Source organism: Hyaena hyaena, unplaced genomic scaffold, assembly GCF_003009895.1.
Source record: "Hyaena hyaena isolate Hyena2069 unplaced genomic scaffold, ASM300989v1 scaffold_196, whole genome shotgun sequence".
NCBI classification, from domain to species: Eukaryota; Metazoa; Chordata; class Mammalia; order Carnivora; family Hyaenidae; genus Hyaena; species Hyaena hyaena.
Window position 1 is genome coordinate 379,597 of NW_024080828.1, and position 24,370 is coordinate 403,966.

Below are 24,370 nucleotides of genomic sequence, written 5' to 3' on the forward strand. Positions count from 1 at the left end.
TCAGCATGCGTTCAGTGTTTGTGGGTGGAGAGGGAGTGGTCATTTTAAGAGAAGAGACTGACTTGAAAACATACGCACTTTGCAGATCAGCAATTAAATTAAGGTTCTACCTCCCCGTTTTCAGAGAGCACCGCTCATTGTACAGTGGCTCTAGAAACCCTGCGCGCTGAAGACGCAATCCCAAATCCGAAGGAAAACCGTTGAGGTTTACAAACTACTTTTCTTAATCGTCAAAAGTACAGGGGGTGGTATTCTTGCTTCATTTGTGGGTCCACTCCCAACTCCAAACAGATCTGAAAGCATTACATCGCATGGCAGTTGGGCGATAGTGTGGAAAAACCTCATTTACTGACTGGCCAGACAGTTTTAAAACCTTCAGATTTTTCTAAGTCTAGGTTATTAACTGTCTGACTGTAATCACATCTTCACCATAGGGAGCTTCAAAAGCTTTTCATTTGCATTGAATCAGTTGCCTTCCTCCCTGTCTTTTTTTCCCCCTGGAAATAAGCTTAAATAATTCAACAAACTACACACATGGCTAGTGATTATTGAACCATTCTGAAACACTCGAGGCAAATGGACCATTATGTGGTGGGAATTAAAACTTTCTTCCCAGTCGCTGGGAGGGTGTGTATTCATATGTACAAATATATGTCTCAGCAGCACTTCTTCCATTCTTCACATCGCCCTAAAATAATGTGAAATCACCCACGTTTGTGCCATACCTTTTACTCCCCAAAGCTGGTTTCAGCAGTTATTTGGTCAGATAAAGAGCCTTCAGGTGTGCATGTATATTTAATATTTCTTTGCCCAAGTGTGGATACCAGGTTACTTTAAAAGGAAATACAAGGGTGTCTGGGTGGCTCAGTTGGTTAAGCATCTGACTTCAGCTCAGGTCATGATCTCATGGTCCATGAGTTCGAGCCCCGAGTGTGCTGACAGTGCAGAGCCTGGAGCCTGCTTTGGATTCTGTCTCCTTCTCTGTCTTTCCCCTGCTCACGCTCTGCCTCTGTCTCTTTATCTCTCTCTCTCTCTCTCTCTCATTCTCTCTCTGTCTCTCTCTCTCAAAAGAAAAAACATCAAAAAAATTGAAAGAAAATACAGCACTTTTCATAGCCACACTACAGATGAATAAGAATAAATAAACTATATTATTTTAATCATCCTAAATGTTCACAATACTTAGATCACAATATGACTAAGGACATTTGGCAACTTGACTTAGGCTTGGCAACTTGACCTAGGCTTGATTATTTCTGTTTTGTTAGGTCTCTGGGTAAAAGTATTTAAGAATATTTTGCATTTAAAACCACAGAAACTTTTGACATATCCCAAACCTGGAGAAATATTTTGTGATTTATCTTACCATCTGTTTCTGTGGATGTTTGATGAATGAAGATAAAAACTCTGGGCATTGTCAGTCTATGGTAGAAACTAGGATTTTATGGTAGATTTTAAAAAATAAAAAATTAATTTCAAAAGACATAATTTTTACTGATCTAGTGCTTTTATTTCTCTAAGCAGATAGCAATGAAAAACAAAGAATAAAAGGCAGAGAAGTTGCATATTTTCATAACAACAATAAACCTTCAATGTAAACTATCATAGAACATTGAGTAATGGTCTCTGACTGCAGAGTGGAAAATTTATTGGGAGTGGAGTTATTTTTTTTTTCTTTAAACATTAACTTTGAAGTTTTAAAGAATGAGTCCTACTTCATTGCATAAGACTAATTCAAATAAGTTTTGTAGTAAATCACCAGCCGTCAGATACGGTGTGTGTCTTTAACACTCACCAACTTTAAGAATGTGCCTACACTAACAATTTCATATACATATGAGTTGTGACTATTTTGTGATTATATATGTGTGTGTGTTTATAAATAATTTTTGTGATTTATTTTAGTATTTATATAGTTTTGCATCCTTTTTCCAGTAGCAGATAGCTTTGTCTAACTTATGACACATTTGTCTAAATTATGATGTGTATAAAAGTGTATGGGTGCAATGAAAAGTCTCGTGTGTAAAATGAATGATCAGTGACACCATTTGTTGTTCTATTTCTTTTGCCTTTGATCCTCTAGATTTCTTTTCCCTAATTCTCTCATAGACTGAGCCTAATTCATAACTGGCTCTTAACAAATACTTGCTGTGGAATGAACCCATCTACTTGATTCCTTCTAGGCTGGTAGAACATCAAAGCAGTTCATAGCAATGCAGAATTTTATTTTATTGTGTGTTTTGCTGATTAGAATAAATTCATTTGACTATAGGGTTTTTTGATCATATATTTTGTGCTATTATGTCGTTGCTACTTTATCCCTGAGGTGGCTAATTCTTCCTAACAATTACTCCAACTGCTGGCGTTACTATCTCTGCTCAAGAAAGAGACTCGTGTACGTTTCTGAGATGTGCTGGTGGTAAGAAGTGGATTATAGACAACTTTGAGAATCTGATTTAATTTATGTATCCTTTCCGAAACATTTTAGATAGACTTTTCAGAGGTCATAGACCCACTGAAATCAACCCATGGAACCCAGATTAAGAGTAGTACCTAATTTAATAAATAAATACCAAAAAAAAAAAGAGTAACTAATATAAGGGGATTTGTGCACATTGGAGCATTGATTTAAGACAAGTACGGTGACACTACCAACTGTAATGGACAAGATCAGGGGTGGGCAAGCTATGACGTCAGGCCAAATCTGAACACTTTGTTTTTATAAATAAAGTTTTGTGAGAACATACTCAGCCTATTCATTTACATATTTTATCTGGCAGTTTTCATGCTACAATAGCTTTGCTGAATAGTCGCAACAGAGGGCATATGGCTGAAGTCTACAATAATAATCATATGACCCTTCACAGAAAACGGTTTCCCAAACCCTGAACTAAACGTGTAGTCTAAATACAGTGCATTTTTTTGTGTTACACAAGAAGCTAAGACTCAAATTTAACATGAACTATGGATATTAATGTAAACAACTGTCTAGAAATGCAAATGATTTTGACTTTATGAAAGTAAAAAAAAATAAAAATAATAAGGATAATAGTGTGAAGGTATCGGTTAACCAGGAACATCTAAAGATATCATAAGTTCTGGGTATCCCATTTTGGTAGAGTGAACAAACTGATGTGTTGTTTTGTTTTGCCCTGGGAGCGAGACCAAGACGATAAGAATATAGAAAACAATAAATTTAAAAGAAGCGGTTAAGAAAACAAGGATGGTTAGTCTGGAAAAGCAGAGGTGGGAGGGGAGTAGGGAGAGGCAGAGGGAAACGATAGCTGTTCTCAGATATTTTAGTGATCTTTGTAGAAGGTAGACTTTAATTTGTTATGTCACCCCAGAGGCAATGGTATGGTGATAAACTGGCTCTTTGAACTGAAAATGGCCCCACTTTGTATGTTTGCCAGTTTTTGTGGTGCCAGTATTCCCATTGTGGCTGATTTCAGCTACCAATAGGAAGTCACTGAATGCAGAGCTAAGAACGATGCACACAATTGGCTTTTCCAGCATATCAGGATAAGCTCCCGCACATCACTGTGCAAGGCAAAAGTAAGGCATGGGGGTTAAAACTAGAGGGACCAAACGGCTCACTGTAAGAATCTTAGGAATTGAGCTGGGCTTCCTCGTGAGACTGTAAATTCTTTTTCTGAGAAAGTGTTTAACAGAGGCTGTGCATATACTATATGAGTACACTAAGTAACTAAAAAGCATATAAGAAGAACTAAAAAGCATATAAGAAGAAGCAGATAAGAATGCTCCAATGTGCACTGCGTGGCTCAGTCAGTTGAGCATGGGACTCTTGATGTCGGCTCAGGTCATGTGATCTCATGGTGATGAGATCGAGCCCCACTTGGGTCTCTGTGCTGAGCTTAGAGCCTGTTTGGGATTCTCTCTCTCTTTCTCTGCCCCTTCCCTGCTAGTGCGTGTGCTCTCTTTCTCTAAAATAAATACATAAATATTAAAAAAAGGAAGAATGTATGTTTTTAATTCCATGCAATTGTTTATGGTTCTGTGATATTTGAAAATTTGTTAAATATGCTATTAAGCACTTCTGCCGTTTTCATTCTGAGATAGTGTTATAATCTCATGGGAGTAAGGTATTTATCTATTGATGTCAAACCTTACATAAAAGGTTTCTTTTTAAATAATTTTTTAAATATTTATTTATTTCTGAGAGAGAGAGACAGAACACAAGCAGGGGAGGGGCAGAGAGAAAAGGAGACACAGAATCTGAAGCAGACTCTGGCTCTGAGCTGTCAGCACAGAACCCAACGCAAGACTCCTACTCATGAGCTGTGAAATCATGATCTGAGCCAAAGTCAGACACTAAACTGACTGAGCTACCCAGTTGCCCCGATATAAAAGGCTTCTAAAGCATAGATATATTCAGACTTGCCAAAACACATGAGTTTTACATATATCTTTGTGTAAAATTCTCATTTTATCTCAGGCTGACTCTCCTTCAGGATATTGAAACTGCATTTATTTCCTTTTGTTGTAAGCATCTTTTTGATATGAAAGGTGTTCTTTGTAAAATCCAGGAAGATAATTGGAGGTGGTATCTTATAGTTGTTTGCCTGCAGCTTCCTCAGGGAAGGTATTTCAGGAAAATTCCCCAAATATCCCTGAAATGTTGTATGAGAATGCCTAGATACATCATTGATCCATAGAATCAACTTTCTTTGGTGACTGAAGAAAATAAGTCCTAAGATCACTTTTCTTGCAAAAATCAAATTCTACAAGATAGAAAATAAACCAACATAATACTCATTTCTCACCACATTGAAATATTAAAAGTGAGAGCAGATCTTGGCAGACTTTGTTGGTTGGTTACTCAACAGCTAATTCCTACACTTGTAGAACTGCATTTTTATTAGGGTAGCCTTGTATGTTAGGAGGATTGGGACTCATGCACGGACTTAGTGGGGAAATGTTGTTAGTGACAGTCTCCTTATTAATGATTATTTGAAGAGTGAGTATATACTATAGCCCAAGCCAACAGGCAATGGGAAAAAAAAAATTGTTTTTGGTATTCAGGGAAAGGAACAAAAAAGACATTTTCTTTTCAGGTGTTCAGAGCTATGAGATTCTTTGGGTTATGACTAAAAGTAGGCAACTCAAGAAACGTTTACAGGGTGAAAGAGCATAAGATAGGAAGAAACCAGACGCTATATGATGCTGTTTAAATCATTGGTTCAGTCATGGGGTGCCTGGGTGGCTCAGTCAGTTAAGCATCTGACTTCAGCTCAGGGCTCAGGTGATGGTCTCGCGGTTTGTGAGTTCGAGCCCTGTGTCAGGCCCTGTGCTGACAGCTCAGAGCCTGGAGCCTGCTTTGGATTCTGTGTCTCCCTCTCTGTCTGCACCCCCCACCCCCATCCCACTCGCACTCTGGCACTCTCTCTGTGTGTCTCTCAAAAAATAAGAAAAAATCACTATTTTAAGCATTCCTAGAAACATGTTACTTCTGAACTTCTTTTTGTGTAAAATAAAAAGAAATATTACATAAAGACATTTGCAAACAAACAAAAGCAGAGAAAATTATTTTCCAGAAGAGAAGCACTATAAGACATATCAGAAAAAGTTCTGCAGGCAGGAGTATCATCCCAGCTGAAAGTTTTGATCTCAACAGAAAATGAAGATATCAGGATTTTTACAGTAAGAGTAAATACATGAATTTGTTATTGTTTTTAATATCTGTAAAAGAAAATTTATTTAAAGAAAATCAAAATTATGAATGTATTATTTGCTTTCTAACATGTAGTGAATTAACATCCGACAATAAAAGCAGTGGATGGGAGAGAAGAAATTTAAGCATACTATTGTAAAGTTCTTATATTACATGTGAAGTGGTATAATATTATTTGATGATCAGCATTGATAAGTTAAAGATGTATATTGTAATCATTTAAGCAATCAGTAAAAAATTGAAAAGAGATATAACTAACTAATAAGCCAATATGGAATCATTTAAAAATGACCAAGACCTCCAAAAGTAAAGATAAAGAAGAAAATGAAAACCAAAAAATTAGGCAAATAGAAAGCAACTAGAAAAATGGTAGCTTTAAATCTAGCCAGATCAATAATTAAATTACATATAATCTTATCAATGATTTTATTAAACACACATAATCTAAATAACCCCAAATTAAAAGATAAAGATTGATAAATTTGTAAATTAGCAAGATTCACCTATGTATGTCTATAATAAAATTACTTTAAATATAAAGACACAGATAGATTAAAAGTAAAAGTATAAAAAGAAGATACACCATAAAGATTCTAATCAAAAATAAGCTGGACTGGCTATATTAATATTAGAGAAACTAGACATTGAAATAAGCAATATTATCAATGATAAAGAGAAACATTATGTGATAAGAGATCAAAATCAGGAATTTATAATAATCCAAAATGTGCATTTATCTAATAATAAGTGTCTAATTTTGAATTCAACATGTCCTAAGAAGAACCCTGTTTGGGACATAGTTCTTTGCTTCAGAAGTATATTTCATTCCCCAAGAAATAATCATATCATTCTACACACCCATATATTTCTAAAACAGGAAATACTATGAGTAAATATTAAGAATGTTTTTTTTCCTAGTGCTTTGGCAGTTTGACACTTCTGAGACCAGAAGGCATTCAGAGTTAGATCTTTCAGAATGTTTGGGCTCAGAGATGGGTCTTGAATTTGTCTCTTACAATACTAAATCTGAAAACGTAGGCAGAATTAAGAAAACTCAATCTGCAAAATATGTGAATTAAGGGATCCGTCTTATTCAACAAAACAAATCTCTGGTAGGCATTAGAGTTAGAGGGATTTCTTTCCCTTATGCATTCCTTTTCCTATTCAAATTAATATTCTAATTTTAGCTTGGGATATTGCTTATGCAGTTTGATAAAGAAGTGTTAATCAGATTAAAAGTAAAGTCAACCTGATTAATTACTTTTTTTAAACTAAAACAGATTTGCATTGGTCTACGTCAGTTTCTTTCATTTTATTTTTCGCTATTAAGTGTTCAATTTGATTTTATTACATTTCCAACTTTTACATTTCCAACTTTTAATCCTAACATGCTTCTCCTCTCTTCACTGCATGTCAGAGCACAGATCTTTTTAAAAAGCCCACATTTAGAACAACTTCTCTGCAGATATTTGCATGGGCCTTTGAATAATTTCCTCACCATGATTGTAAAAGATTAAACGATTTTTCTAAATTGTTCACAATCTGAACTGTATTTTTCACAGAAAGGACAATTTCCATATAGCCTCACTTCCACAATTACTTTCATAGATAGCCTATAAAAGGCTAAACATCTTTAATTATACATCAAAACTATAAATTATAAATAAACATACAAAAATGTGATTAATTCCTTTAGAAAGAATATTGTATTTTTTTTTTCAAAACTAAATGTAGATGTCAGATGAAGAACTTTCACTGAGTTGGTCGGTTAATTTATATTGATTGTGTTTGTGCGAGCTGAGCTACTGCTCCAAACACGGGGGTATACATGGGTGTAAAGACTCACATTGGTCTCTACCCTAAGAAGCTTACTACAGGGTACAGAAGTATTCATTTCAAACACAGAGAAACTTCACTTTTGAAAAGTGCTCCGATAGAGTTATGCCAAGAGACACTAAAGGAGGAGTTAGCCTGAAGAAGGAATACTTGATCTGAGACTGGAAGAATGAGTTAGAATACTTAGATGAGAAGGAAAGGGGGAAAGGGCCAGGCGGAGACATCAGGGTGTGCAAAATCCTCTGGTGGAAAGGAACTTGGTAAATCAAAAGACCAAGAGAAAGTCATTTTGATTGAAATGCAGAGTGAAGAAAATCTGGAGGAAGATGTAACAGAGAGGTGGATACAGCCTGTAGTTCCTAGAAAAATTCATTTACTTTTTTCATATCAACAGCAATGGGAAGCAAACATGACGTTTAATTTAGGCAAAAAAATAATAATAATGTTCAACCTTGTGTTTGAGAAGATTCCTCCAGCATTAAAGAATGGAATGAAGATGGGTCAGGATTGATTTTGGTACGACTAGTGAATTGTGGTAAACAGAATTCCTCGATGGCCCCTGAAGTCCTCACTTCCTATGAATATACCCTGAATAATAAATAACATTTATGAATGTAATAAGACTTAGCTCTCATGATTGGGTTTTGTTTTATGACAAAGGTGAAGGGACTTTACAGATGTAATTAAGGTCTGTAATCAGTTGACTTTGAGATCAACAAAGGAGAGATCATCCTGGGTCTGATCTAAAGATTCAAGGAAAATTCAAGGAAGGAAAGATTATCCTGATGGCTTTGAAGAAACAGACGCCCACATTTTGAATTGTCAGTAGAAATAGCTACTTGGTGAAGGCTTGAGTATAGACTCCAGGGGCCGAGAGCATTCCCTGACCAATAGCTAGTGAGATAATGGAGTCCTTATCCCTATGGTCACAAGGAACTGAATTCTGCCAGCAACTTGAATAAGGTCGGGATAAGATCCTGAGCCCCAGATGAGACCACAGCCTTGCCACACTTTACAGGACGCTTATACAAGAGAGCCCTGTCTGAGCTCCTCATTTACAGAAACTATAAGATAATAAATGCATACTGTTTAAGATGCTAACTCTGTGGTAATTTGTTACACACCACAGAAAGATAATACACCGAAGCGCCTGGGTGGCTCAGTCGGTTGAGCATCCGACTTCGGCTCAGGTCATGATCTTGTGGTTCGTGGGTTTGAGTCCCCCGGTGGGCTCTGTGCTGACAGCTAGCTCAGAGCCTGGAGCCTGCTTCAGATTCTGTGTCTCCCTCTTTCTCTGGCCCTCCCCTGCCCACACTATCTCTCTTTCTCTCAGAAATAAATTTTAAAAATTAAAAAAAAAAAAAAAAAGAAAGCTCATCCACTAATCAGTAGACCAGCTGAAAGATCATGACACATTGGTCTAAGGTAATGATAACAGAATTAGGGAGAATTATGGATATAAAGCATGAAAGAGGAGTGTTAGGATGGTACCAAACCTTCTAGTTTGGGCAGCTGGATCCATGAGGGTACTGGTCACTGAGAAAAAGAACACCAAAAGAGGGGCACCTGGGTGGCTCAGCCGGTTAAGTGTCTGACTTCGGCTCAGGTCATGATCTCACAGTTCCTGGGTTCAAGCCCCAGGTCGGGCTCTGTGCTGACAGCTCAGAGCCTATTGCCTGCTCCGAATCTGTGTCTCCCTAAAATAAAATGAAAACATAAAAAAAAACCAAAACCAAAAACACCAAAAGAGCAAAAGAGTGGCTGATGGTGAGCTTGGATTTCAGCATTTGAAGGTTAGAGGCCTTTGTAACATTTGGGTGTAAGTGTTTCAAGGTGGTTTTTTGTTTGTTTGTTTGTTTGTTTTAATTAAATGATACAGTGTTTGGCCCAGAGTGAGCACTAATCAAGATAGAGAGCAGCCAACGGTTTTACGGAAATAAATTTTCTTAAAAATATGAACTTGAAATTGATAATTTGAAATTGTTGGGGGAAGTGTGAATATGAGTTGACGAGAAACACAGTAGTAGAATTAATGGTAATTTGAGTATTATTTGAGACTGATGATTAGGAATTTATGGTGAGGGGCATCTGGGTGGCTTTGTCAGTTAAGTGTCCAGCTTCAGCTCAAGTCATAGTCTCACCATCCAGTTCGTGGGTTCGAGTCCCATGTTGGGCTCTGTGCTGACAGCTCAGAGCCTGGAGCCTGCTTGGGATTCTGTGTCTCCCTCTCTCTCTCTCCCCGTCCCCTGCTTGTGTTCTGTCTCTCTCTGTCTCTCAAAAATAAATAAATGTAAAAAAAAAATTTATGAGATAAAAAAGGAATTCATGGTGAAATTAATAAGCCTGTTTTGAGATCCCATTAGGCAACTTTAAGTTGTTCCCTGTGAGCTCTGAAAAGGGAACAGTGGAGTTCATTCTACAATAAAGTTTTGCAAGATGACTGGGATAAAAGGAAAGTGGAGGAAAGGCCCTTACAAGAATGGGGAGGAAAAGTAAAGAAACAGGCAATAAGGGAGGAGGAGGTAAAAAAGATGAGGCTAATTCTTTCAAAGGAAAACAGATAAACATAAGTCAATAGAATTAAATAAACAAATACCCTGAAATGTATTTAATATGTAGTTCATTAGGTTTTGAGTTTTTGAGTTTTGCCGTCTATAGCAATTATTTTAATAGGAATCCACAGAAAAGTAGTAATGTCATATAAAGGAAATATTTTATAAAAATTATTTTTGGTACCCCTTTCCTCTTGAAAATTAAAATGAAAAAACAAAAACCAGGCAGTCCTATATTAGGTAAAATGCAAATTTAAAAGCCTTATGTGTAAGCAATAGTTTTTGTTTGTTTATATGTAAAAACAACTTTAGTGAACTTGGCATCCAGATAATACATAATAGTGGTTAACAAATTGTTCTCCTAAGTATGGCTATCAGAGTTTGAATGCATCTACTAGCAGTGTGGGGTGACCTCAGGCAAGTTACTTAGATGAATTTCCATTGCATCATCTCTAAAGTGGGGATATTAGTACACAACTAATGGGGTTTTATGATGAGTAAAAGACAGAATGTACTTAGCATAGAACTTGACAAGTACTAACCATGAAACAAAACTATGTGTTGTTAAATTGAACTGGCTTTAATTACACAAGGTTCATGTGTTTTGAATGACTAGTCTAAATATAAGATTTTTTTTTAATTTTTTATTGTTTTATTTATTTCTAGGAGAGAGAGAGAGACAGCGTGAGCAGGGGAGGGTCAGAGAGAGAGGGAGTCACAGACTGAAACAGGCTTCAGGCTCTGAGCGGGCAGTCAGCACAGAGCTCGACGCGGGGCTCAAACCCACGAACCGCGAGATCACGACCTAAGCGAAAGTCGGACGCTTAACCGACTAAGCCACCCAGGTGCCCCTAAATATAAGATTTTTTAAATGGCTGGAGTTCCAATAAGAATTGGCACAGTGATAGTAGGTAGGGGTATATGTAGTAGGTGGTCAGTAAATCTTTAGTAAACAAATAAAGAGGAAAATACTATGCTGATTGTTATTATATGAAAACAACTGGTGAAATTTATGCAATTACCACATTGCATTTAATTATGTGGCACCATTAAAAAATACAACATGATTCAGGTATTATTTAAATATGATTATGTCCTTCCTACATTATAGTGGGAAACTAAAACACAACAAAGTAAAACAGAATCAGTTCTTTCCTTTAATAATTGGCCAGTTAGAAATTGCTCTCTTCTCATGTTGCATACAGAATAATTAGAGTGTTAAGCAATTTGAGGTGGTCAGACAGTGTGATTGGGTGAATCAGAACAATAATTCATAGGGCACAAGGGCTACCAAATTAGTTATTCAGAAAATGCACCTTTTATAGCACCCATGGGGCCTGATGTCTCATTTTTTTATTTATTTTCTGTGTGCACCTGTTTAGCTGTTAGATTTCTTCCCTCCCCTGTTACAGCCTCTTGCTCCATTTCACATTTCTTGAGGACTGCACACACAGCAATATTGTAAATTAAAGAAATACAGAGGAGAAGGGGGGAAAAAAGAGTTCTCAAGAGAGGGAAAGGTAAAAGACACCAGAGACTAAGACATAGAGTGATTTAATGTGGTACATTCCTATAAAAATAATCTGTTCAGAATAGATGCCCCTTTTTGTAATACTGTTTTGGAAATTCTACTTTGACTTCTTTTTAAATAAAAAAAATAAGCGTGTGCTTACCTTTGAGCAAGATGTGTAACAATAATCTATTTCATTTTCTTCCAGATATCTTGTAATAACTTTACCTGTGCCATACGCAATTAGTCATATCCACTGTTCTCTAACACATGACATTTGCATTGTAAAATTAGATTATGGTATGCAATTGGCTCATTTTTTTTCCCGCCTGGTAACATCAGCAAAGTACATTGATGGGAAATTATCTTGATCTGTTTCATCCAGAATAAATTTACTATAATACCTCCTATTGATCTAGAATAACCTCAGCCCAAGAAACACTCTAGACAACAGGAAATGAAATCAGATAGACTACTGGTCAACCAGATCCAACTAAGGCTCTTGGTGAAAAATATAAACTCTAGAAATAATGATCAGGGTGAATAGCCTGGAGTTTCTTCAAATTTTTATTTCTCTGAAACCACATTCTGTACTTACTAATTTTTAACTCAGAAGTTAGTATTTTTCCTCCTTCTGGTGTGTGTGTGTGTGTGTGTGTGTTGTTGTTGTTGTTGTTATTGTTGTTGTTGCTTTTCCTGAGCATAATGGGAAATTAGCTTTAATTAACATTCTATGTGAAGGTCTTAGAGTCTTGCCAAGGTCAAAAACAAGTAAGTAAGTAAACAACACAGTATCAGAAAGGTTTCCCTATCAGCATAGGGTATTAAGTCTTTTAAGACTTACAAATTATGAATTATAATTATAATTGAAAAATAACCATTTGGATAACTATCTACAATGACAGCAATTTTTCCTTTATTTAGTTCTTGATTTTGAGTTGATTTGACACCAGGTTTATCTAGAATCAAATCTGTGTTTACATTTAAGTAGGATTTTTAAAAATATTATTGAATCCTATACTCATCATAAGCAAGCTGCCCTAATAAAGCCAAGGTTTTATTTTATTTTGCTTTCTTCTTTCTTTCCTTCCTTCTTTCTTTCTTTCTTTCTTTCTTTCTTTCTTTCTTTCTTTCTTTCTTTCTTTCTTTCTTTCTTTCTTCTTTCTCTCATTCACACATTGGTATTTGTTTTAAAATCTGTGTTTGATTCCACTATGCATTCTTGTGTTACCTTTATTAGAGGGAGAAAGGACTATGGCATTTTGAAAATGAGGCACATGCTTCATTTGATCAACTTTGGAATTTTAGTGATTTTTGGCCATTTGTTTTTTGAACAAATTATTTATTGTATTTTATTGAAAACTAGCAACTCCTCTCCATACTTTATATACAAAATACTTGATCAAACAATCACTTCTCTTTTGATCACTGTAAATGTCAAGGTAAAATTAGAGAACTTTGTGAGAATTTGACAACTCTCTAGAAAACCAAGGCTCCAAAAAGGTAATAATTATGTCTGGTTCATCAAATAATGAAAAAATATCCCTTGTTAAGAGATCTTAGAGAATTTGTTCAACACGGTTCTTGACCTTTAAAAAGTACTGAATTAATGTTTAAAGAACTTAGTAGATTTTAATGGAGGAGGGTTCTTGGATTGGTAAGGACCATAACTTTCAATTTTCTCTCTATAGAGCTACATAGGTTAGATTGAACATGTTGTTTAATTTTTTCATGTATCAGTTTGTCATTTACAAAATAGTGTTTAAAGTAATAGTAGTAAGTAATCCATTAAATACACATACACATGTATATTCTGGAAGAGTGAATGATACTTCTATCCCTTTCTGTATGGACAGTATAGTTTTTCATCAAATCAGCTCCAAAACCTATTGACTAGTTTAAATCCCATGTCAGTAACTTACTAGGTAAGTGATACTAGGAGGGCTGTGTTCGTAGTTTATTCTATATACTGCATAATATAACAAAATACTATAGACTGGTTAGCTGGTAAACAATGGAAATTTGTTCCAGTTCTGGAGACTGGGAAGTCTTTATTCAAGACTACTAGCATGATGGCATTTCAGTGAGGGCCCTCTTCCTGGTTCATAGCCAGCACCTTAGTTCTGAGTCCTTACATAGTGAAAGGGTCTAGGGGGCTCTGAGGGGTCTCTTTTACAAGAACATTTATCCCATTTGTGAGGGCTCCACCTGTATAACCTAATCATCTCCCAAAGATCTCACCTTCTAATACCATCACATTGGACATTAAAATATCAATATATGAATTTTTAAATATAATTTATTGTCAAATTGCCTTCCATACAACACATATGAATTTGAGGGGACACAAACATTCAGACCATAGCACTACCTGCATTCCAAACCACAATTTCTCCTTCTGGAAACTGTATAGTGATATACTTATCTCTCAGATTCCTAGGAAGTCCATGTGGAAAGTAGATAAGACAATACAGTGCCCAACACACTGAAGGTACTTAAATAGTGGTTGCAATTATTCTAGTATTTTTTCTATCACATTGTGAAGTAACAATCCAATTATTCTTAATATTTGTTAATTCATTGGTTTTTGGAAGTTATGCCTCATTTCCTTCCTTTGGCAACTGAAAAGTAAGATGTTATTTTTCAGTGGAAGCTCAGAAATACATGAAAGTAGCTTCCTAACCATAACCAGCCCGGTAGCCTGAAATAATTCAGTCATGTTTCTGATGTGGCACCTAGATCTTTAGGACAAATAGTGTTTTGAAGATAATCAGGTTCTTGTCTGTGATGAAAACTTGTATCCAAAGCATACTTGTTGGTCAATACGTAAGCCAAAAGGAATAGTGAGTATAACAGGCAATCAGTTTACAGAGCAATCAGCTTGAATAAATAGCATGTATAATGGTTAAAGGGCCAGACTACAGGGATTAAAATGCTAGCTCCACTTCTAATTATTTATGTGACTATTTTTAGGGAAATGAAGCTCTGTACTTTAAAACAAATACCTTGGGGGGGGGGGCGGGGGGGAGCCTGTATGTAGGTCAATGGAGTTTTGGTTCATAATTGTAAATAATAATAATTTTAAAAATGTGGGAATGAACTGAAATACGAACAATTTACTGCAATGAGCTTTTGTGAATATTCAGTTTATATAGACTATCACATACTTAAAGCCAATAGATCTTGTTAAGCAACAACTGTATTGAGCCTTTTGATTGTCAAAGATGTTTTGGACACCTTTTATAAATGATAGAAGATTTGGTTGATGATTTTAAAGTCATGGAATAGACTTAAAAATATGATTTTGGGGGCGCCTGGGTGGCTTAGTCGGTTGAGCGTCCGACTTTCGCTTGGGTCATGATCTCGCGGTTCGTGGGTTCGGGCCCCGCGTCGGGCTCTGTGCTGACTGCCAGCTCGGAGCCTGGAGCCTGTTTCAGAGTCTGTGACTCCCTCTCTCTCTGACCCTCCCCTGCTCACGCTGTCTCTCTCTCTCTCTCCTAGAAATAAATAAAACACATTAAAAATTTTTTTCTAAAAAATATGATTTTGAAGCCATTGAAGAGACTTAAAAATATGATTTTTTTCCAGTAAAGTACAAGAGAGGCAAATTTGTTTTGTTTGCCAATCTTTCCAAAATTTTCATTATTAATTTTACAATAGAACAATATTTGATGCTATGCTTTTGCTCAAATAACAATCAAGGTATTGCTTTTCTATTGGTAGTGGCAGCCATTTGTGGCGATATACAGTATCAATATACCGGAATAGTCCTCCTATGTTACCTTTGCTGACATTTTTAAGTTGGTGAAGAAATATGGAAAAAGACCTGAATCATGAATTTTCCTTTTTCTCCTGCAATACTCTTACACTAGCATCATAGCTACTGAGGCCAAGCAATAATATTATGCATCACCCCACTATGTATTTTGACTTAGAGACTGATTACCAGAGGACAATGATACATTCAGATATGATGTCAATCTTTTAAATATTAGAGACAGAACTTTATTGCTGCAATCTGAAATTTCCACTTGTTTTGCAGCCAAAATGAGAATGTTCAATGAAGACAAAATATCACAGCATTTGAGAACAAAAGACCTTACCACTGAAAACAAATACCCACCATCTGTACAGGTAAAAGAGAAGTTCTTGAACATCACTTGCTTGATTTTGAGTTTTGTAATGCATAGAGTTGCCTCTCAAAATTCTCTCAAGCTACATAATGATAGTAAAATATAGTAATAGCTTTGAAGTTGGAGAGACTAGGACACATGGATTTATATGAAAGGATGGTTTATTATGTACATAAACTGCCAGCACTATGTAAATTGATTTTTAAAAAGTAATCTGCACTGTGGAAAATAAATGAAGCAGAACAATCAAACATTTGCAGTAAACAAACCGAAGCAAACGAATGCAAAACAAAATAGCTTAGGTAAATTGAGCACTTGCCCCAGAATCAGAAGATTAGAGTTCTAATCTCAGTCCTGATAAAAGCCAGTTCAGCACCTGAAGCAGGGGATTGGATTGGGTCATCACTATAGGTTTTCCAGGAATAGGAAGGAAGAATGGAGGGAAGGAAGGAAGGAGGGAAGGAAGCAAGTGAGGGAGGGGGTAGAGAGGAAAGGAGAAAGTGAAGAAGGGAGGGAAGGAAAACACTTAAAGTCAAATGACTAACATATTTTTTTGGTTATATGCCAGAGCATAAAGAATCTCAGGGCTACCCAAAGTTAACAAAGACATGAAAGCAAAACAAAGAAATGTAAAATCAATGAAACCAAATAACCAGTTTCTAATGAAAACAACAAAAATCAAAAACAACAGATATGAATAGAAAGAGTGAACGTACATGATTTTTTTCAGCTGACAAAACTGAAAAGTTACTGATTTGAAGTGTTTGCTGTTTTCATTAGTAACTGTGATATGGCTTAGGCTGGATCCTTGGCATGTCTATTGTGAGAAAAATATTTTGGGGGTAATGTGTTACATTTAAACAACATGATACAAATGGACTTCGTGGAGCTTTATAGTCTCAAGGTGAAATACTGTATGTCTAATACTGTATGTCTAATACTGTATGTCTTATCTTGTTGATGAAATAGAGATCATACTTTTCACCACTAGAAATGGTGGATTGACCAACTGGGGAAATGGATATGAAAATGCTCTGCATGCTACATGGCTCAAAGCAGACACTCAATAAATACTAAAACTTTGTTAGCACCATTGCCAATTTTAGAAAACCAACAATGGAACAATCTGGAAACCAATAATCGAAACAATGTTCTTCACTCAGATAAATTTCACCCTAAATTATGTGACACTGTAGCTTCATTTATGATGATAAATAATTCATGAAAACATTTGTAATTTCAAAGGAAGTGAATCAGGAGAAGCATGGAAGTACAAAAATGCATAATTTCCAGGTATACAGAGTATGACCAAAGAGGAAAGATACCTTATACAACTAGGAAAAAAATCTGCATTACTTAATAGAGCAGGGAACCAATTAAGAACAGTCCCCTATCCAGTTTAATTAGGCTAACTACAGGTAAGGGAATCCTATGGTACAGGAAGGAGCATTAGGTGGTGAATTCTCGCTGCATCTCTTTCATCTATGACCCCTCCACTGTGGCAGTGTTAAAGATATGTAGTGCTTGACTTTCACCCAAGATTGCCCTTTTAATGTGGGATTTAAATAAATTAGCACTTTGAGGTTACTAGAAACTGAACTCCCAGTGTACCTCAATGCTATAAAAGTAATAAATTACTTGTTTTTTTTTATTTTTTCCCCAGATTATCACCAGATTATAGCATACTGTTGTCTAATTTCAGCTTTAGTAAATGCTACCTTACAAAAATCTATGTGGTCAATGAAAAAAGAATATCCTACATATTAATTATGCAGTGTCAAGAGTGAAGCTTTAAAATACTGCTGAAAGACCAAATCAGAAGTTAGGAAGATAAACTTTAGTTTTCTTCCTGTGCAGTTCAGCTGCAACTCTGACTTGTTCGTAATTTGCTCTATTTCCACCTTTTCAAAAACACACTCTAGATAAAACTGGATCTTGTTTGTTTCCCCTTTACGTACTGAAGCAATAATAAAAATCCACCAGGGGGCAGGAACCTAAAAAGAGAATGAGAGAGAGAGACAGAGAGAGAGATCTTTGGTGTATACACACACACACACACACACACACACGTACACACACACACACGTGTGTGTGTATTTTTTTCTGAAGTGCAAAACATAAAAAATTCTGCACATTCAACTCAACTTCTTTATGTTGTTTAAGACAGAGCTGGTGAGGGTAGAAGATGGGTTATTTATCTGAAATAAGGAAAAATGCTTATGTCAGGCAAATATATGAAAATGTAAGACCTGGAAAGAATATGCTGTTTCTCTTTAGTCATTTCAGCTTACATTGAATTTCTTAATTGATGTAGACTTTTCTATTTTTTTTTTAAACTGACTTGACCAACTTTAATGTGAGATATTTAAAAAAGAAGAAATTCTTGTATAGATCTTTGAGAAATTTCAAGAGCAGAAACAAAGGACAGTACAGGGATGGAGGAGATTTTGCCTTGGTAAATACCGGTGTGAAGGGTAAAAAACTCTCAGGTAATATTCTTGCTGATGCTCTGCTCCTTAAGCAACATTTATTCTCTTGCCTTGGCAGATACAACTGAACACAGAAATTATAAACTCTGTATTAAGATTCTTAGGGGAAATAATTACTACATATTAGTTCTAGGCAATATTCCAAATCATAACATGCATATATATATATATATATATATATATATATATCTTAAAATAATCTGTATCTACAACTTTACCTATAGCCATCTATTTATCTATCTAGCTCTTTGGAGCATATCTTGGGTTTTTATGGATATGTAGTAAAGTTATTATCATACTAGCAAAGATTTTAAAAAGAATGTGTCTTAGAATTTAGGACCATGGGAGTTAAATCAGAAAAAAGAAAAAAATAATCAAACTTGTTCATTGTTTTCCGAATGCTTGTTTTTACCTGGCCATATAAATTGATATTCTCTCGGGCACAGTTTTCTTTTATCCATCCGATTTTAGTGAGTCTTACTCTCCATCGCAGTTACATTTTAGTGGTTAAATAATTTTGTCCGTTGATTTCAGAATGAAAAAGGTATTTAGGAAGAAATGTTGTGATTCTTACCTGTATGTAAATGCAAAATGTTAACATCAAGGCAACAAGAGATTATGATTTTATAGTCTCTTCAAGTATTTTCTGATGTGAATCTGAAATGTCTTTGTATCGAGTAGTACAACAATGAATGATACTCCATGGTTAGACATTAAGCATAATATAATAATACATGTATTACCTCACATAAGTATATTTTGAGCCATTCATTTAAAGCAATTTAGCTTTTCATATTACTTTGCATTTGGAGAGCAGTATTGCTGACATCCATTCATAAATTCATTCAAAAAACACTATTGAGCATCCACTCTACGTACTTAAGATATGCGAGGCGTTTTGAAAGAATGCAGAAAATGTGAGACATATTTATGTTTCCCAAGAAGACACAGAAATTTAGCATAATTTTACACATTATTACTGAGTGATCTAGGGCAAATTCAAGACCAAGATTTGTGTGATTTGTCTTATAATGTAGACTCAGGTCTCTGGGTTTTTCTAGAGTGAATACCAAATGAGAAAGCTGATAATACATTCTCGGTCAGATGTGATTGTCCAATTGACTCCTGTAATGCAAATGTCAGAAGCTCTCCAGTTGTGAGCTTAAATTTAAACCATTTTATACGCTTGTACATACAAATTACTAGAAACATAGGTTGGGAATTTATATTGGAAGAATATAGTAAGCTGTAATATGAAAGAAACTAACTTTTGTAGAAGCGATTGATGGGTAGCCTTGCAATATTGTAATTATCGGTAGCAGAATTGTTTTAAAAGCCTAAGGTGAAATCCAGGAGGGTAGTCGTGCATCCAAAACACACAAAACAAAAGATAAAAGTTCATTTATAAAATAAGAGAAGGGAAAATGTCTTGCAGGGGAAGTCTACAGCCTGGTACAGGGAACATTGCAAACATATCATCATCTATACTGAGTCATAATAATAGGCCTTTCAAATGTTAATAAAAAAGACTTGCAGGCATATAAACACCGATCAACATTTAAGGAGCGTGGTAAATCAGATTGTATTCCTTTTGAAAAGGCTTTATGACGCAGTTGTTTATTCAGCAAAACAAAACTGTTCCCTGTGTCCGTTAATGAGCCTGGCTTTGTGCTATGCGGACTTCCGTGGGGCTGACTCCTGTTTGGAACCATTTCACACTAATTAGAAATAAGAGAAAAGGCGGTGTTCATAAGCGCCACAGCTCTGGGCCTCTTTGAACAGCTCTCTCCCAAAATTAACTCGGTTGTAACCCTGCGTGAATAATAGCTTTGCGGCAACAGTTTAGAGAAATATATTGTTAATAATTGCCATCTTGCTGAGCAAAATGCTAGGGCAAATTTTACATAACAGCACAAGACGAAATAGAAAGGTGAGTTTGTGAAGCTTTGAAAGACACAGCTGGCAGTTCAGTCTCATTTCTAAGACTCCTCTTATAATGATTTTGAAGGACATCACAAACAGGTAAGACATTAAAAAACAGTGGCAATAAACACATGGTTGTTTAATTTTAAAATTGTATTTAAGATGTTGTTTGTATCGATACCAGTTTCATTGAGTTAACTATCAATAGGTAGTTTCTTTCTTCAAATGACACATATGAAACAAAAACTGCATTTTAGTTCAATCTGCATAAATCACTAAAGAAAAAATGTAGGTGGTATTTGTGGTTAGTGAGAAGCAGAAATTTTACAAAGTTTCTGAAGTAAAATAGGCCTTAGAATTCATACGTTGTTCATAGCACAGAGATTGGGGGTGGGGTGAGGGAAAGGACAATTTTTTTAGAACAAGAAATATAAAATACAATATAGGGCTTGACCTCACATCAACAGACTGTCAGATAAAGGCAAAAAATTTAAAAAAATACAAGAAGGATGTCACCTTTTGAAAAAAATAACATCCTATATTCATATAGATTTCCTTTATTTTTTACATGTTTTTTATTTTTGTTTTTCTTTTTTCTTTTAATGTTCTATTTATTTTTGAAGAGAAAGAGAGTGGGAGCAGGAGAGGAGCAGAGAGAGAAAGGGAGACACAGAATCTGAAGCAGGCTCCAGGCTCTGAGCTGTCAGCACAGAGGCCAACACAGGGCTTGAACTCATGAACCATGAGATCATGACCTGAGCCGAAGTCAGAGACTTTCCTCACTGAGCCACCTAAGCGCCCCTCAGTTTCCCTTATAAATCCTGGTTTCTAAACATTACTGGTTTGGACTGTGCAGGGGACTAAATTTCCCATTCCAAAAAGATCTTCTATCAAAAAAAATAAAAAACAACAAGAAACAAAACATAAAGATCTTGAAAAGAAAAGAAAATTGGCAATATAATTGGAAACCCAGTGCCAAAGCCTCAAAAAACTGTTGGCTACAGGGTTATCTTCCAGTCCAACATAAGGAAGAGAGAGAAATTCGGTTCTGATTGCTAATATAGCCATGAAATTGATTGAGATCAACAGTAGAGATAGACTGTTTGCCACAGATCTCTCATCGCTTTTTTAAAATGTATTTTTTAATTTTAATATAAATTATTGTCAAATTGGCTAACACATAGTGTGTAAAGTGTCCCCTTGGTTTTGGGGGTAGATTCCCATGGTTCATCACTTACATGCAACACCCAGTGCTCATCCCAACAAATGCCCTCCTCCATGCCCATCACATACAAAGCATAACCCCTGCCTACAAGCAGCAAATATTTTTTGTAAAGAAAAGAAAAGAAAAAGAGCAATGACTAATTTGCACAATGTACTATGGAAACACAAAGGGAGTCAATTCTGGAAGTGGAAGGAAGGCAGAATGGCATTAGGAAAAGCATCACAGAGAAGGTGAAGTTGAGACGGATCTTGAGATATGAGAGGAGTTATATTATATATATATTTATATATATATGAGAGGAGTTATGTATATGTGTGTGTGTGTGTGTGTGTGTGTGTGTTTCCACAGCTTTTCCAAAAAGAGGCTTACTTCCTAAGAAATTTCAAAGAAAGTTTAATAGGAGTAGAATGTAAGTGCATCAGAAACAAAAGAATGTTTTGGTAAGGAAGAGGTATTATATTTTACTCCACATTTATTTCATACTTTATAGATTATCAAATGTCTAAGGTCAGTTCAATTCAGATAGTTGTTGCTAATATATTCTATACTTTATACCATTAAAAAGGTATATGCAAGTGTATTGGAAATTGAACCTAAAAGCTTACAATTTTTTTTAACATTATTCATTTTTGAGAGAGAGGCAGAGTGCAAGTGGGAGAGAGGCAGAGAGAGGGGGAGACACAGAATCCGAAGGAGGCTTCAGGCCGCAAGCTGTCAGCACAGAGCCTGACACGAGGCTCAAACCCACGAGCAGTGAGATTGTGACCTGAGCCGAAGTCGGACGCTTAACCCACTGAGCCACCCAGGCACCCCATAAAAGCTTACTATTAAGTCACAAAGATAGCCTGATGCATGCTAAGTACAGGAAGATTTAAAAGACTGAGAATCTGCAAATGAAGCAAAATTTTATTTTAACTAGGTATCAAGATATTATTAAGAAAATGTCAAAATTCACTGTATCAAGTTATGGAGATGTAAGTATATTTAAAGGTACAGAGATAAAATGAAAAAGGAAAGGCCGCTGGGGAGAACCTGTAAATATTGTCCCAGGCACAGAAAGACATCATAGATGGAAGTCAGCAAATGAGAAACAAAAAGCAAGTATATGAATCATTAAAATCACCTAGGTTGGGGGAAGGTGCATTCAAACAATAACATTGACAGAGTTTCATCCTAGAAGATTCTGATTTATTTTGCCTTGAATGAGATCATATGATTATTTTTTCCCCTTAAATCCTCTCTGTGATCCTAATGCATAGCCAAGATTGAGAACAAGTTGACTGAGAATTGTTATAGGTCCTAAAAATGTTCAGAGAAAATCTATTTTCCTAAACAATATAATTTATAAACATTTTAGATACATGTAAAGTGAATTTATTGAAAACACACTGAAAAATTACAAACATCATTGCTCCCTTTATACCACCCCATTAAAATTTTTAAAAAGCATTGTGTATAAGATATTAATACAGAGAAAATATTCCCTTTTTAAAAGGTTAGTCTTATTTCCCTTTTTTTTTAATGCAATTCATACTTACTGCATTTACAGTAAACACTACCTAGAATTTAACAGTATCCAAACTAACTTAGAAGTTTAAAAGAAATAATGTTTTCTATTAGCACATTTCACTCTAATTTTCATCTGAAACTGTAATTATGCTGGAAAGTTATTTGGATTGATGCATTTCAACTTAATTGAATGCTGGAGTTGAACCAAATGACAAAGGACTCGTGCTCTAAATTTTTCAGGACTAAGAGTCTCCTTCAAGCTCTGGTATATATAGAGAAGCAACCAAGTAAAGGTCATAATTGAGGTTCATTAACAGAGATTTGCAAATTTAAGGCAAGGAAACCCTTATCTTGACCTTAAACCTTAAATGCACATAGCACACTTACAAAACTAGGTCACAGCTCTTTAAAAGAATCCTATAGATTTCCCTGCCATTTTAACAAGTTCATGATAATCCCATTCTTAGGCTAACGAAAAAGACAAAGATTTCAAAATGCTGGAAGGCAGGTCACTACATTTTAGCACATTAAAACTGTCAAAAAAGTGTCTTCCAAACTTAGTCCTGTTAGTGAAGGGAAGGTCTACATTAGTTAGTATCCAAAAGGTAAGGCTCTTCTTAGATGTATGTTAAAGAAGACAGAGTTGCCTGGTCCCAGGGGTGCAAACTCTTGAGGCAGGTTGCCTGGGTTCACATTGTGCCCTCTTTCTTACTAATTGACGTTTTGAGCAGGGAAGTTAGTAACTAAGCCTTTCTTCACCTGTAATTTGGGGTTTATAGAAAGCATCTAATTCACATAGCATAATAGCATAAGAAACAACACGTAGTGTCCAGATCCAAAGCAATTAATACATATTAGCTGTGTGTTATCTCATAACCCAGCAAGATAAAAAGAATTCATGTAAAGCATGGTTAAGCATATATAATGTATTTTTTAAACATACAAAAAGAAATCTTATTGTAAACATTGGTCAATTGCACCATTATCTCAGACCCAAGAAAAAAGTTGCATTTTGATCTTAAAATTACAGTAAAAATATAAGGTAGTGGGGGGACAAATTTTGATAGATCCATTTTCCTTTAAAATATGGCTTCAGGATTGGCTGCTGTACCAAAGTCTTATGGTCTTTTTGAATGACACTGAAAAAGTTATTTAACGGTGGATATTAACCTTGGTGTGTTTCAAAATATTATGTTATAATTTAGATGTTTCTTTAAAATAGATATAAAAATCAATTATAGATAAGAAATATGCTTATACATACATATAATCAAACTTCACAAAATAGGATTTTCAGGTTAGATATTATTGGTCCGTTAGAGTATGTAATTCTCCAAATGTCTCACTACTAGTTAATGGCAGGGCTTAGAATAGAAACCAAATTTCTTGGCTTATATAGCTTTGTGCTTTTGAGTTTATAATTCTTGTTAGAGTTTGCAATTAGGAAATAGATATTATTATACAAAGATATAACTTCTAAATTAAAATACTACAGGTACTA